The sequence below is a fragment of the Palaemon carinicauda genome, chromosome 1, assembly GCF_036898095.1.
Source record: "Palaemon carinicauda isolate YSFRI2023 chromosome 1, ASM3689809v2, whole genome shotgun sequence".
NCBI lineage: Eukaryota > Metazoa > Arthropoda > Malacostraca > Decapoda > Palaemonidae > Palaemon > Palaemon carinicauda.
In genome coordinates this window covers 130,386,116-130,403,393 of record NC_090725.1, presented here as the reverse complement: position 1 = coordinate 130,403,393, position 17,278 = coordinate 130,386,116, and the positions used below count along the sequence as shown (strand labels likewise).

General features: G+C 41.9%; 1 protein-coding gene across 1 annotated transcript in view; it reads left to right on the top strand.

The window, feature by feature from the left end:
• The window catches only part of Rad1 (Radiation insensitive 1), a 52,713-nt gene that overhangs the window by 1,362 nt on the left and 34,073 nt on the right, over positions 1-17,278 (top strand). The gene's annotated exons all lie outside the window — the stretch shown is intronic.

Sequence of the window (17,278 nt, the reverse complement as noted above, 5' to 3'; positions counted from 1 at the left end):
GGACATAGAGGAAAAAAATTGAGGATGAACTGAGGAATCAAGGAGTAGTAAAAGTAGTCAGAATGAGAAAGAGAGTTGGAGAACAACGTATTCCTCTTGCTACTTTGATTATAAAATTTGATCAAAGCAGATTTCCAAAGCTTAAACTATATATACCTTCACCATTGTGATGTTATCATTGCCGAATGTATAGCCATTTAAGCCAGAAATGCAAGGAAAAACTAAATAATAAGCCAGCTGTTTGTGCCAACTGTGGAAAAAATAGTCATGGAGTATGCATAGAAAATCCAAATTGCATACATCGTGGGGAAGCACACCCAGCTACATCTAAAAGCTGTGTTAAGTTTATTTTTGAAAAAGAAATTCAGGCCATTAGGACCATAGAAAGAGTTACTTTTAGAGAGGCTCGTAAAATAGCTCTTGAAAAACAGATAAGACAAGGGCAACCTTTTTCAATGGTTCTGAAGAAAAACCTGCTAAAGCACACCGATGAAAATTATATTCCCACTTCTAAGATAAAGAAACATAAGAAAGTAGTTAAAGAGGTTGAAAGTCCCATTGAAAATCTATATCCAAAAATTGTAGAAAAATCAAAACAGTTACTTAAAGATCTGAAAGGTATTAAAAAACCATCTACTCCCATTCTAAACAATAGTACAAACCTCTCTCAGGCTGTGTCCTTGCCTGATCTGATAGAGGTTCCACTTGAAACAAATTTACCTGGTGAACCTGTACTGGGTAAGGTGCAAAAACCTGACAGCTCACAACCTTTTAATTGAAAAAGAAAGAGACCTCCATCTCTCTCGCCTCCTACCATAAGAAACATTAAAGTTACGACTTCAAATAAATATGACGTCTTGTCTGCTGATGTTTCTGATCAACTGGAAGGTAAATTGAATAAATCAGAAATTCAAGTTGAGGTCCACCATCCTCCTCAACAATTAGATCAAAAGGACACAAAGAAAAGGACGAGCACAAAACCCAGTATATGAAGATCCTCTCTAGAGTTACCACCAGGAAATATTGTTAGATCAAGTATTGCCAATGGGAAGACTTCATCCAGGGTCTCTTCCACAAAATAAACGATAGTTTTTTCCTCCATTTTGCAATGGAATTGCCAGGGTTTAAGGGCGAAATATGAAGAACTCAAACTCCTTATACGTGAGCACTCCCCTATAACTGTATGTGTACAGAAGAGCAAGCTTGATGCTAACACTCCTTGCCCTCGAGAGTATGTTAGCTATAGGACACCATATGATCAACGAGCAGGGAGCCATGGGGGAAGTCTTATGTATGTTCGTCGAGATGTTCCCCAAATATCTTTGTCTATCTGTACCCCTTTGCAGGCAGTGGTTTTACAGATTGATATAGGGAGAAAATACACAATCGGTTCTCTTTACTTGCCTCTAAATGATAACATCTCATATGATAACATAGTAGAGGTGATTAAACAACTCCCACAACCTTTTCTTTTACTAGGAGATCTTAATAGTAGACATCCTTTATGGGGTGATGTTTTGGCAAATGCAAGGAGTAATATTATGTCATCAATTAGAATGAATGGAGAATGAAGATGTAGGACTCCTTAATACAGGAGAGCCCACACACTTTCATGTTCCGACAGGTACCTTGTCCTGCATTGACCTATCAGTTGCAAGTTCTAACTGTCTTCTCAATTTTCATTGGAGAACATTAGATGATTGGCATACTAGTGATCATGCACAAATCATTATAAACACCAACAATGGTCCACCTTTACAAAGATTGCCACGATGGAATCTTGAATAGGCGGACTGGGATAGATTTCGGGAGCTAAGTAAAATTGAAGGAAATGCAGAACAGTTTGAAAGTGTTGATGATGCCATAGACTTACTTAATGGAACTCTTCACACAGCAGGAGTGAATTCAATTCCCAAAACAACAGGGATATTCAGACGACGACCAGTCCCCTGGTGGTCATCAGAACTAACTGCCCTGCACCGAGCCACAAGAAAGTCTTTAACTCCATTGCTGAGGTGCCGAGGTGCCGTACTGAGGAGAATTTAGTCATATACAAGAAATGTAGAGCACAATTCCGCCGTGCCATGAAATAAGCTAGGCGCCAGTCTTGGGTGTCATTTGTTTCCTCCATTAACAGTAGAACACCAACATCTGTGTAGAGGAAAGTGAAAAAGATAGCAGGCAAATTCACCCCAAACCCACCACCAGTGTTAAGGGTAAATGGTCAGTATATGACTGGAGCAACCAAAGTTAGCAATGCCTTGGCTGACCATTTTTCAGGTGTATCATGCAAGTGTGAATCAGCTCTGGGCACCAGTATAGGAGCATTGAAGAAAAGAAAGTTTTAAATTTTGCAACAAGAAAGGAAGTCATACAATTCTCCTTTTACTGAAAGAGAATTTGATTCTGCACTTGGTACGTGTAACGATACAGCCCCTGGACCTGATGGAATTCCATATGCAATGATTAAACATGTACCTTTTAATACAAAATTGCTTATTTTAAGCATTATTAATAGAATATGGCATGATCAAAGTTATCCAAGTGTTTGGGAACTAGCCATTATTTTAGCATTTTTAGAACCTGGTAAGGACAAGTTTTTATCAGCAAATTATAGGCCAATTGCATTGACATCTTGTTTATGTAAGATCATGAAGATGGTCAATGTAAGACTGATGTGGTACCTTGAAAAGAAGGGTATTTTATCACTCATTCAATGTGGATTCAAAAAAATGCAGTCAACGACTGATGTGTTGATACAACTTGAGTCCTCTATTTGTGAAGCCTTTGCTTCCAAACAGCACCATGTGACAGTCTTTTTTTACCTTGAAAAAGAATATGATACCACATGGAGATATGGTATACTTAAAAGAATTCATGAGTTTGGATCAAGAGGAGAGCTACCACTACTATTTATTCAGTCATTTCTTTCTGATAGAGTTTTTCAAGTGAGGGTGGGGGAAACTCTATCAGAGAGTAAATGTTAGGAAGAAGGTGTTCCTCAGGATAGTGTGCTGAGCGTAACCCTGTTTGCACTATTAATTAAGGGGATATCCTCAGTCATTCCCCTGGATGTTCTCTCAACATTATTTGTGGATGATCTCTCCATATCATTTGCTGGAGCTAGAATGGCAATAGTTGAGAGAAAAATACAACTCTCAATTGACAAAATTATCCAGTGGGCCGATATGAATGGATTTTCTCGACAAGTAAAACTACTATTGTCCATTTCTGTCGTATCCGGGGAGTACATCCAGACCCGGATATATTCATTAAAGGTTAACGGAACCCATGTGTAAGTGAAGCTATATTTTTAGGTTTGATATTTGATTGTAGGCTTACATGGGTTTCTCACTTAAAAGCATTAAAAGCTAAATGTCTTGAGGCTCTGAATCTTTTAAAAGTATTCTCCCATACATTATAGGGGGGGGGGGGCAGACTGCAATACTATTTTAAAATTATACAAGGCCTTGATTTTTTCCAAAATTAGTTATGGATGTGAAATATACTCGTCAGCCACCCCAAGCCGGTTAAAAATATTAGATTTAGTACATCATGCTGGTATTAGATTGTCCACAGGAGCGTTTAGAACCTCACCTATCACAAGTCTCCTTGTTGATGCTGGAGAGTTACCTCTAGACCTTTACCGAATGTCTTCTATTATTTGGTATTGGTTTAGATTGCAAAGACTCCCTAATTCTTTAGCCTTTCAGACTGCAAGCCTTGTAAGGTACTCAATATACTTTGAGTTGTACCCAAAATCTCCTCAACCTTATGGCTTTCGGGTGAAACAATTATTAAACAGTCTGAATATAGTTGGAATTAAGGTGCTTCCATTCAAGGTATCATCAATTCCTTCATGGAAATTACCAGAGATATTGTTTTGTAATTACTCTATTGGAGTTAAAAAGATTATGACTGACTTAGAAGCCAGGTCTCTCTGTATGGAACATGTTGAAGAATATAGAGGATCGACTTTTATATATACTGATGGCACCAAATCTACAGCTTCCATATTTACTGCTGAACTGTATGGCATACTAACCGTTATTGAGAAAATAGCGTTGGAGGAGGGTAATTTTACAATTTTTAGAAATGCAAGGAGTGTCCTTCAAGCTTTAGAAGTTTTTAATTCTAGTAACCCTCTAGTTTTAAAGATTTTAGAGTGGCCTTTTATTATTGGTCGGAAAGGTATAATGGTTCGATTTTGTTGGGTTCCAGCACTAGGTGTGTGTCTGGGAATGAGAAGGCAGATTTACTGGCGAAGAATGCTCCATCCGAGGTGCTACCAAGAAGGTATCCCATTCCTTGTAATGATTTCCTACCTAGCATCAAGAAATTATTTTGTAATAAATGGCAACAGCACTGGAATAATCTAGATGGCAATAAAATGAGAGAAGTAGCAAATGTCATATCTCCTTGGAGGTATGACACAATACCTCGAAAGTGGGAGACGACTCTTTGTCGTCTCTGTATTGGTCACACTCGGTTGACACACAAGTTTCTTCTGAAAGGCCAACACCAACTGTATTGCAACGACTGTTTAGTACCTTTAACAGTGAGGCATTTGTTGACTGAGTGTGCCAGTTATAATAACTTAAGAAATAGATATCTATCTGAGGCTTGAGGTGAGGGTGGCAGGTTCATCCTTGCCAAGATTCTTGGACAGGATGTGTCCTACTATGCAAGTGGCAGTTTTAGATTTATTTCAGAAGCAGGTCTCCTGAAAACTATTTAACTTCTATAGTGACATTCAACTTTTATGGTTTTAATTGAATATTCTTTTATTTTTTATATAAGATAAATTATATCGGCATCAATGACCTTAGATGTCAGGATGCCTGAAAACTTTAAATCAATCAATCAATCAGCAATAAATTTACCCCAACTTGACATTAAACGTCCCATTAAAGATTATATAACCACGATAAAGCATTTTATAGTAACTAAATGGCAAGCTATGTGGAATAATGAATCTAGAAATAATAAACTGAAACAAATCAAACCAATTGCTTTTACATGGGAATTGTGAATGTAGAAATACAAAAACATTGAAGCTACATTATCCAGATTACTTATTGGTCATGCAAGATTGACCAATGGATTTTTTATGTGCACACCACAAGGTAGTTCCTAATTGCAGTGAAAGTGACACAATTTTAACAATAACGCATATTTTATGCTAATGTAGAAGTCTTTAAAAGACAAAGAAATTTATTTTGGTCAGCTTACTTGTTAGCTGGTATCATAAGGGTTGACAAAGAAATTTGTTTTGGTCTGCTTACTTGTTAGCTGGTATCATAAGGGTTGGTCTTCAGAAGGTTAGCCTGGAGTGACAGTTACCACTGTTTTTGTCAGTGAAAGGTGTGTTGTCTTACCCAGAGTGAATGCCATCACTGTTAGCCGATCAGGGTAAGTATACTCTGCTGTTAGAAGCTATTTTCCTACTCTGGAAGGGAGAAACAGATCTTATTTTGACAGGTTGTGCTGTTATACTGGTAACAGGGAGTGGTCTGGCCACATGCTTCCTAGAACTGAATTCCCACACCTGATAGCTACAGGGAGGATACAAAATGGTCATTCTGCTATGGGTCAATTGGTAGTTCTAGCTACCATTTCATTAACTTGAAAGGAGACCATTCTCTGAATTGGTAATACACCAGTATGCTAGCATGGAGTAAAGGACTGCCTTATTACTGTGTATGTTTACACTAAATAAGGATGTAAATATATAATTTACTGCCTTTCCCCAGAAAGAAGGTTCAAATGGAAGGGGAGTATGCATCATTCAGGCTTCTATCCAACCGCAAGTACCGTTGCCGGCATAGTCAGGCCGGCAGGCTAGTACCCGGCGGCACTGGTACAGTCGGCATGCCGACTGAGTAAGTACCTGTCAGCGCCGGCCCGGCCGGTGGCATACCCGGTTATGGGACTTGTGGACGGCAGTCCAAGGGAGGACTAAAGAACCTTGGTGACAGAAGGGTCTCCCCCCGGCAGCCATCATAGCCGGCACAAACTTCCCTGATCCTTGTCCATAAGGGAAAGCAGAGTGACCAAACAGCTGCTATGTAGGAGCCCGGCCGGCCCCGCAACCCGCCGGCAAGAGGTGAGATTGCAGGACGACGGCCATAGTAAAAGGACAGAGAGGGGCAGGGAAAAGGCTTCTATATCAAGTGTAAAAGGCGGTGGCAATGTTGCCGCCCCCACAACACAAGGGAGAAACATCGTTTCAGTGCCGGGGCCATCCTAGTCTGTAGAAGAATGTCTATTCTTCAACCCAGAGTCTGCCAGCATAGGACTAGTCTTCTAAACCGCAGGGAGAAGGTGGTGGCAACATACCACCACCCCAGGTGTGGTTTAGGGAGGCTTAGCCTCCTATGCCGGTGGCTATCAGCCAGCAGGGGAGTGACTACTCACCCTGCCGACCTGGCGCCGGAAAAAGACTGAATACTCTGAGATTCTGTCAAAACCAAAGCCGGACACTCACCGGCAAGGTGGGAGACAGAAAAACCCTAGCCTATATATACAGTATATATATATATATATATATTTCTACCTCATACTTGGGATCGAACCCTAACCCCTTCTAATGAAAGGCCAGGACGCTTCCAACCATGCCACCATTAGAAGGGGCTAGGGTTCGATCCCAAGTATGAGGTAGAAATTTATTTCTATTTGAGCATGATATTGAGTTGATAATTATCCATATATGTATATGTATATATATATATATATATATATATATATATATATATATATATATATATATATATACAGTATATATATGCAAATTATATATATATATATATATATATATATATATATATATATATATATATATATATATATATATATATATATATATATATATATATATATATATATATATATATATATATATATATACCGTATTTCCCGTGTCATAAGACACACCTTTTTCCCAAAAAATGCCCCCAAAAATCACCCTGCGTCTTAACACTAAGAAAAAGTTGTAAAGGAAAGTTTGACATCTCTCAAACAGCGAACTATTGACATACAAGCACTCACACTCACCAGACATAATATATAGACCTACAATTATTATTCATTAGTAATAAATAAATTTATTTTTAAATTTCACTTCATTTAATGAAGTACTATAGCAAGTTATTTAGTTATTTTGGTGATCAGCTGATGACCCGCCAACCCCTTTCTACAAGCAAACATGCTAACTAATGATATCCTAGCAGACGATTCTGTGCCATATGAGTTGGTTATGCAGTATTTATTTTCTCACATTTTATTAATATTTTATGATAAAGCAAAATTTTGATAACAATTTTGTTGCCTGAGTTCCAAAATACTACAAAAAGAAAGTTGTTGAATACGACCAAAGGCTATATACTGAAGGAAGATAGGAATGCTCAGGCTTTTAACACACAAATGAGTGTGCTATGAAAAGATGCCAGATACTCCCATGCGAAACGAATGGCTCCATCTCTTGAGCGAGCAACCAAACATTCAGAGCGGTAATGCTTACGGGTATATAGGACGGAATTCGATTGTAAATTTTGCGACATATTTGTTCATAATTTGCATTACTATGTCAGTATATTTTACTCATATATTCATGATATTCTTAAATTTTAGGTAACTAAATTGCAAATTATGTTTCTCAGTCTATTTTTTCAGAAATTCAATAGCTATATCTCTTATGATTTAGTTAATTTTCTTGCAAATTTAAGTATTGTACAGTATATTACAACCATTTTTAAATGTTCTATACAATACCACATTCGAATAAATTAAAACATACTGTATATCTGATGTTAAACTTAGCCACAAATGCTTATGTGTAGGCATACATTTAATTACAGTTTGCAGGCCACTGTAAGATGGAGAGATATTAGGTGTATAAAAACACAATTGTATTTTATTTTTTATTGAAATGGAAAAGCATGATGCACTCATGTATAGTTAAGTATTATAAACTAATAAATGTATAAATATACAATCAGAAGGATCAAAATAACACAAAATTGTATCACACACAAAAATAATCAAAAGGGGGTTGGAAATAGAAATAAGGTAGCATACAAGCAAACAAAAAATGAAAAACAAGAGATTTACTGTGGATGCTTTGCCTTAATCTTACATCCAATATCAGTGGGGCTTACTCATTAGCAGCACATACTGCATGTATTATACTGTTTGTACTGACCGTTCTTTGTCCTTGGGGAACCTGTGAAATACCAAATGAGGATCGGTTTCTTTTCGTTTATGGCACACAACACACTTGTGTGACTTCTTTACTGTCGGCGCCATGATTTCGTTTGAGTCAACTATCAAATTCTGAATATAAACAGACGACAAACGATGTATACCTACAACGCCATCTGAAATCGGAGCAACCAACTATTGTGTTCACTTTGGAGTTGCCAACTAGCGTATTAATATTCTATTTTGAGCCTTCCTATCTTCCTTCAGTATAGCCTTCAGTATATAGTCTTTGAATACGACCTTGGTAAAAACATCTCGGTTATTTGAGTGCAGTGTTACCAAGTTAGAAGCACAATATCTAGACCTAGAGTCCCATACATTAGGAAAAGTATTCCACCTAGAGGAATTTCTAGAGACTTCTTTGATCAATTATTATTTTGTGTGGAAATGTGTTGCCTATATGAGGAATTTGGGAAATATTACTGGAATTTTACATCTTTACCAAAAATTGATTAAGAATATTTAGCAACATTGTGTTCATGTAAACAACACTTGAAAGTTGAAACGTGAACTAACACTAAATGTGTAGTTGTTGTTAAATGTAATAAAATTGGGATAACCAACATGCAACTAATTAATATTAACTTAAACCTTTCAAAGTACATCCAAAATATGAAAATTTACTGTGCTTAACAAAAATCACACAGAATAGGAATTGCTGCTAGGATAGTTTGTAAAATCCTCAATTTCTTTTTTCCCAAAAACTGCTTTGCTCTTTTAAGGGTGCGTCTTACCACTTGTAGCGTCTTATGACATGGAAAATACGGGTATATATATAGAGTATATATATATATATATATATATATATATATATATATATATATATATATATATATATATATATATATATATATATATACAGTAGAACCTCGGTTTACGAACGACTCCGCTTACGAATTTTTCGGTTTACGAAGGGACTTTCTCTGAAAAATTCGTCTCGGTTAACGAATATTGTATCGGTTAACGAATTTAAATTTCACTCCCACGCGCCGTTTTTTGTGGAAAAGTGTTAACGCCGCGCTTCCCGATCGCATTTTTCATGGAAATAACTTAACGACAGTATCTCACAATGGAGTCACGTGACTCCTTCCACGCATACCTACCACCCCCTAAACCCCTTTATTACCCCCTTCACTCGTTCATTATCTCAGTATCCGCCGTCTCGATAGCATACATACTTAGTGAATTCGTGGACGATTTTTTTGTGATTTTTACACTTGGTTTGTGATTTGTTTTATTTTCACTCATTTGTGATTACAGTACTGTACTGTATTATTGTGATAGACAATGGCTCCTAAGATGTCGAAGAAGGAAAGCAGTAAGAAGAAGCTGATGATAACGATCGAGATGAAGAAGGAGATCATCGAGAAGCATGACCAAGGCATGCGTGTGAAAGACGTTGCTAGTTTTTTCAATCGCTCGCAGTCGATGATATGCACAATATTAAAGAAAAAAGAAGAAATAAAGGCCGCTAAAGTAGCTAAAGGTGTATCGTCGTTACCAAAACAACGGCCACCTATTCTTGATGACGTAGAAAATTTATTAATGGTGTGGTTAAATGAGAAGCAGCTCGCAGGAGATTCAGTAAATGATAACATGATTTGCGAGAAGGCAAGAACCATTTACGAGGAGGGAGGCACTGCAAAATCACTGTCTTCGAGTGAGATAAAAGATTTTTTAAAGAAGTGGGAAGACGTGAAAAGTTTTCTTGAGGAAAATGTCCCGAATAAGGCTGAAACAGACCGTGCAATAAATTTATTAGTCGATAATGGGGTGGGTCACTTCTATAAAATTTTAAAGAACAGACAAAAGCAGGTGTCTCTTGAAAAATATCTTGTGAAGGGGGAGAAAAGAACTGTGAAAGACAACGACCAAGAGTCTCGCAAACGCAAAACCAGTGATAGTGAACGCCATTCTCGCAAGAGAACTCCAGTCAACGTTCCTGAAGTTCTCATGGAGGGAGATTCTCCCTCCAAGCAGTAACCCCCTCCTCCTCCTTCCCCTCCTCTCGTCTCCATCAAGCCAGCAGCGACACTCCTCTAAGGTAAAGTTCAGGTTTACTGTGCATGCATATCCATATTTTCATCATTAAATGACTGCAATATTTTAATAATTTTGTGTAGAGTACAGTAGAGTACTGTATGTGTAAGGAAAAATTTGTGAAAATTGGTTTTTGTAGATGGGTTGAACTAATTATTTTGATTTTATAACATTCTTATGGGGAAATTCGTTTCGCGATACAAATTTTTCGGTGTAAGAGTTCGCATTAGGAACTAATTAAATTCGTAAACCGAGGTTCTACTGTATATATATATATATACATATATATATATATATATATATATATATATATATATATATACATATATATATATATATATATATATATATATATATATATATATAACGAATTTTGAGCGAAGCGAAAAATCTATTTTTGGGTGAGATAGCCATGGCGTCCTGATGGAAGGTTCCTTTTTGGTAGCTTCCTTGGGTAAATAACTACTAAGATATTCCCAGAGAATTTAACCACAGGTTATCACAGAATTCTAACTTCTGGAGCGAGTATCCTAAAGGTTTCCCTTTTAAGACATCGTATATCAACAGGGGACGCATGTATTAACGCGCCACATAGCTATCTACACCCCGAACAGAGTTAATGCTTCGGTGTGTAAGGGCGGAGAATAGCTGGGAGCCGTTCCATAGCTAATCTCATCCGTGGCTACTTTTGGTACTCGAGACGTAAACAAACGGGCGCCATTGCTTAAATGACGTCACGACCGTCTTCATCCTGAAGCCAGTTGCTTGCCGATCACCATGATACAGCAGAGCAGGGTGGGACCTAAAAACTGGACGAAGTAGCAGGGAGGGTCCATCAGGACGCCATGGCTATCTCACCCAAAAATAGATTTTTCGCTTCGCTCAAAATCCGTTTTTTGGGCTCAAGCCATGGCGTCCTGATGGAAGAATACCAGAGAATCAATGTATCGTGGTAGATTTTCTCCTATTGGTAAGCGCCAAGGGCTTTGAACAATGTAGCATAGTAATCTTAATAAAAGAAACGTAGGGAAGAATCTTCCTGCCCCCCTTGGCAGTGAAGTTCCCACGGTCATGCCGAGATCAAAGTGGTTATCGAAGGGCTATTCACCTTGCTAGAAGAACCTGAAGAACTTGGAGACGAGACTGAATGGTTGGCATTCATATCGGAACATTCTTTAGGGCAGACAAGTGGTGGTTAGGCACTGTGTGCTAAGAAGGTTAGTTTCGTCTCTAGGGTATGAAGAGTAAGTATTCGTATTGGAATATTACATTGTAAGAGTGAATATATACTAAGGGTTAGGATCTTAGTATCTCCATGAACCATAGGGAAGGGGATAATAAAACTATGACAGGCATATATTTCATAGTATAAGTAGGAGCGGATTGAGACGCACAAGTAATAAAATAGGAATTTTATTTCACAATTGCATAAAATTTAAAATAAATTACAGCAATAAGTAAAGTTAATTTACAGTGAATTATAATGTACATAGTAATAAAGACTTGCTCTTGAATCTGAAAGGGAATTTCAAATTTATTAGTAGGCACTCGTTCTCGAGGAACGTCAGTCTTTAATTAAAACACATCATGCTCTAGGCATGCGGCGCTTGTGTGACGACTATGACATTTCACCTGGGATAAGAACAGTTATAAGAAAGCACTAAGTGTTTTCGACATCACTATGTATCGCTCGAGGGTCAACATAGGCACCCGAGGAGTTAGAGTCCCAAGTAACTCGCTGTTCTATGCAGAGTTAGGTGCAGGTTTCATAACACTACCTGCGGCTACCACAAAATGTTTGACTTCGTGCACTTGTTTCGCATAATGTTTGAAGAAAACACGCAAGGACTTCCAGCCTGTAAAGCTTTTAAGGCTTTCGAAGTCCATACTCTGAAAGAAATTCAGAGACGATGCAACTTTTCTAGGATCGTGACCGGCGGGTGTACTGTCAGGATCCGCTCTGCGAATGAAGTAGGTGATTTTCGCTCTTAGTTGTTTCAGTGACAGGTCGCTGCCCGATGTTTCTCCTTTGAAGAGTTGGCCTCCACCAAAGTTCGAAGTTCTGCGAAGATAGACCTTGAGGCTCTCTACTGGGCATAGAGAGGCATCTTCCTTCAGGGGGCATATTCTCCAGGGGCCCCATCTTTTGGTGGGTAATTCGTTTTTGGCGAGAAACGTCGGATCCGGGGAGAGGGTAATGTCTCCTGAATCAGTAAACAGGATATGACCCTCTTCTCTTGACAATGCCACTATTTCGCTGACTCGGGCTCCTGAGGCAAGAGCAAAGAGAAATATAACTTTCTGAGTGTGATCCTTGAGAGGGCATGAATCATTATCCAAGTTGGAGGCGAAATGGAGCACCTTGTCCAATGACCAGGAGATCGGTTTCGGTGGGGGTACTGGGCGTAGACGAGCGCATGCTTTCGGCAGTTTATTGAAGATGTCGCTGGACAGATCAATTTGGAAGGCATACAATAGTGGTCTAGTCAAGGCCGATTTGCAAGTCGAAATCGTATTGGCTGCTAATCCCTGTCCATGAAGGTGAATGAAGAAGGACATGCAGAAATCAATTGTGATTTCCTTAGGATTTTTTGTCTTGACGAAAGAGACCCATTTTCTCCAAGATGATTCGTATTGTCGTCTTGTGGATTCGGTCTTGTATTCCTCGAGGAAGTCTAGACTTTTCTTTGAGATCCCAAACCTCTTCTTTGCGGCTAGGGAGAGAAAATCATGAGATGAAGGTCCTTGATTTTCGATGATGAAGCGAAGACAGTCGACTTCTGTACTTGTTGGGAGAGAACTGGGCCCGGGAGAGGGATCAGCTTGGGCTGCAGCTCCAGGACCAGGGGGTACCAGTTGCTCCGGGGCCACTTGGGAGCCACTAGGGCCGCTGTCCCTTTGAAGGTTCTCAGCTTGGAGAGGACTTTCAGCAGAAGATTGGTGGGAGGGAACAGGTAGATCTTGGACCATCTGTTCCAGTCCAGTGACATGGCATCCACTGCTTCTGCCTTGGGGTCCTCGTACGGGGCCACATACCGAGGAAGTTGATTGTTGTCGCTCGTTGCGAAGAGATCGATCTGAAGTTCTGGGACTTGATGAGAGATGAAGGAGAATGATCTTGCGTCTAGAGACCATTCCGACTCTATCGGGCTTGTCCGAGATAGAGCATCCGCTGTCACGTTGCGGAATCCTTGTAGGTGAACTGCAGACAGGTGCCATTTCTTCTTCTCTGCCAGACGGAAGATTGGAAGAAGCACCTGATTTATCTGGGGCGATCTTGAGCCTTGGCGATTGGGACATCGAACTACCACCGAGTTGTCTAGGGTTAGACGAATATGGATCGAGGGAGGCGGGGAGAGTTTCTTCAGAGTTAGAAGGACCACCATGGCCTCCAAGATGTTGATGTGAAACGTCTTGAACAGGGGAGACCATGTGCCTTGAGCCTGTTTTTGGTGGGAGTGACCTCCCCAACCCTCCAGCGAAGCGTCCGTGTGGATGTTGAGTGATGGAGGTGGGTGTTGAAGAGGGATGGACTTTTTCAGGGCCTTTGCTTCCGACCACGGCTTGAGGAGAAGTCGAAGTCTGTTTGGGAGCCGTCTCTTGAGGTCTCTTCGAGCGATGGATGCAGAACGTCTCCAGACTCCCGCGGCATCCTTTAGCTGTGCACGAAGCACTGGGTTTGTCACTGAGGCGAACTGTAGAGAGCCTAGAACTCGTTCCTGCTGGCGTCTTGAGATCCGCTTGGATTTCAGTAGTCGTTTGACAGACCCTGCTATTTCCTTCCTTTTCTTCTGGGGAATGGAAAGGCGGTGTGACTGAAGGTTCCATTGGATTCCTAACCATTGGAACTTCTGAGCTGGAGAGAGGCGAGATTTCTTCACGTTTATCTTGAATCCCAGGTGTTCTAGGTACTGGGTGACTTTGCTGCAGGATTTTAAACAATCCTCGGGCGATGGAGCCCAGACTAGCCAATCGTCGAGGTAGGCCATCACCTGGACGTCTCGGAGGCGGAGCTGTTGTACTATGGCGTCCGCCAGCTTTGTGAAGATCCGAGGGGCCACATTGAGGCCGAAGGGCATGGCCCTGAAGGCGTAGCTTTTCCTTTGGAGTCGAAATCCTAGGTAGGAGGAAGCGTGATGGTTCATTGGAACGTGCCAGTAGGCATCCGCCAGGTCTATGGAGACCGTGTAAGAACCTCGAGGCAGAAGGGTCCTTATCTGTTGAAGAGTCAGCATCTTGAACTTGTCATTCGCTATGAACTTGTTGAGGGGGGATAAGTCCAGAATGACTCTGAGTTTGTCGGAGTCTTTCTTGGGGACACAAAACAGTCTCCCTTGGAACCTGGTGGACTTTACCTTCCTTATCACCTTCTTGTTCAAGAGATCTAGGACATATTCTTCCAGAAGGGGGGTTGATTGTTGGAAGAATTGCTGGAAGGTTGGGGGTGGTTGAGTCCAACTCCAGCCTAGACCCTTCTTGACGATGCTGTGTGCCCAGGGATCGAAGGTCCAACGATCCTGGAATTGGCGGAGTCTTCCTCCCACCGGAAGCACTTCATTGCTTCTGGTGTCCCGAGGGCTTACTGCCTCGGCTGCTAGCTCCCTTTCCTCCTCTGCCTCTGGAGGGACGGCGAGACGCGTCTCTGCCTGCACCTCTGCTTGAGCCTCTACCTTTGGGACGAAAGGTAGTCGTCTGTTGCTCGAAAGCAGGGGTGAAAACCGGTGACTGTGACAAGACCGGTTGGGTGACCAGCTGAAAGGTCTGCTGTGGCTGAGCTGCCACTTGGGGAGTAGCGGGTCCCGGAAACTGTCGTCTTGGTTGACGCTGCTGGGGTTTCTGTTTGGAGGATTTCCTCTTAGGTTGAGGTCCGTCGTCCTGAGAGGATTTCCTCTTTTTTGACATACCCCACTTGTGGAGAAGGTTCCTATTCTCCGTGGCGGCTTTGTCGGTGATCTCCTTCACAAGGTCAGAAGGAAAGAGGTGTTTACCCCAGATGTTGGAGGAAATCATCCTCCGGGGTTCGTGTTTCACAGTGGCACCTGCGAACACGAATTCACGACAGGCTCTCCGAGCCTTCATGAAGTGGTACATATCCTTCACCAGGGTTGCCATGTGGGATTTGGCGAGTACCATGTAGTGGTCTGGTACTCTGGTGTCACAGGCCATGATATCAAGTTGGACCTGGTGGGACATGGATGCTGCGAGCCTCTCCTTCGTATCTTGTTCCCGACGAAGGAGGTGATCGTTGAGTTTCGGGAGGTCTTCATTAAACTGACGTCCGGCGACGTCAGGATCTAGCTTTCCCACCACGAAAGTATGCTGGATGTCCTTCCAGTGTCGAGCGTCGGGGGGAGTCACTATGGAGAAAGGTCTGCACTCCTCCAGTGCAGGGCAGGCTTTTCCCTCTTCCACAGCCTTGAGGCACGCAGCGAAGGCCTTTTCCATGAATGGAAGGACTGCTTCGTCGGGTGCGACGTAGGTAGGGTGCTTCTTGCTCAGGGCCGGAAGCTTAGAGCAGGTAAAACCCCTACTTTTAAACGTATTGGCTAGCATAGCCTGGGCCTTCGCGAGATTGAACACTATCTCCTCCTTTGGTTCGGTCTCTTCTTTAGAGGCAGGTTCAGAACGAAGCCGGACGTAACAGTCCGGGTAGGCCTCGAAGTTTGGGAAGAACTCCACGTCTTCCAGGGGGACCGTGCCGATCTTGTCGCTGACGAAGATCCTGCCGGTCGCGATAACCATATGCTCAGCATACCTCCATGGGTTGGCGTGTGAGCAAGCGGGGAGATCCTTAACCGAGATCTTCTTCGGTTCTTTGGATCCTATCATGGACCAGATGAACTCCTGATTTTCTTTCAGCCTGTCGTCCATGATGGCTTTGATCATCCGGAACATCTCTTGGGCGGATGGCATGGGTTCCGGGGTAGCGGAGGTAGACGGGAGAGACACTTCCGTCGGTGTAGGAGTAGGGGCGGTGATGGAAGGAGGAGCGACCTCTTGCTCCGACTCGGTGTATTCCACCTGGTCCTCATCATCTTCCGCACCTTGAGCCATAAGGGTCTTCTCCGTGCCCTCCGAAATATCCGACATGTGTTCGTCGTCCTCGGAATCCAGGTGGCACTCGTGCATGGACTGGGCCATGACTACGTCTGGTTCCACCGTAATTTGGACAGTGGGGATCGAATCTTTGGGCACCACAGAATCAGGGGAGGCCTTTGGGAACAAAAGAGACCTCATTTCTTCAGTGGCCAGGTACGGTCCGGTGGCATTCTTCTGGAAGCCACGCACCCACTTGCGTAGCTTATCCCGAGAAGTGTCCCTGACCTCCGCTGAGGGAGGATTATGGAAGGCATCAACTAGGTGAGCCTGGCAGACCGTACAGTTCAGCGGGTCCCAGAATTTCAAATCCCCTTTCTTGTTAGCACAAGGGGCGTGAGTCCTGCAAGCCGTATGCCCGTAGAAGTGCGGGCGTTTCACAGCGCAGAAGTCGAAGTCACACTTCATCTGCTCCTCCTGTGGAAGAAAGAGAAAATGAGTATGGGGGGAGTCATAAGAATGGCTCTTAAACTAGGTTAAAATTAATCATTAACTTTAACTTGATAAAGGGTGTGATGCACAGAGGATTGAGATAGGAAAGAAACATACTCCGTGCATCCCGCCCGGCTGGTTACCGTAAGCTTTATCCTTGTATAATCCGAGGTGGTCGAAGGCACAGGATAGAATTCCAGTAGAAGTCCATAGGGCAAATGGAATTCCATAGGAATTGTCAAGGATAAGGTTGGGACTGAGGCCACTCAGTCCCAAATTAGGGGGCTAAAGGATCCCAAAGGGTAACTGCTTCCGGCAACCAGCCGCGCTAAGATACACGCAGCATGCTGGAAATCTGTGATATGCAAGAAGACAGCATGATTACCAGTAGAGCAGTACTAAGGTACTGATCGATTTACGTAAACAAGCCATCTGGTTGCAGTGTAGGGCT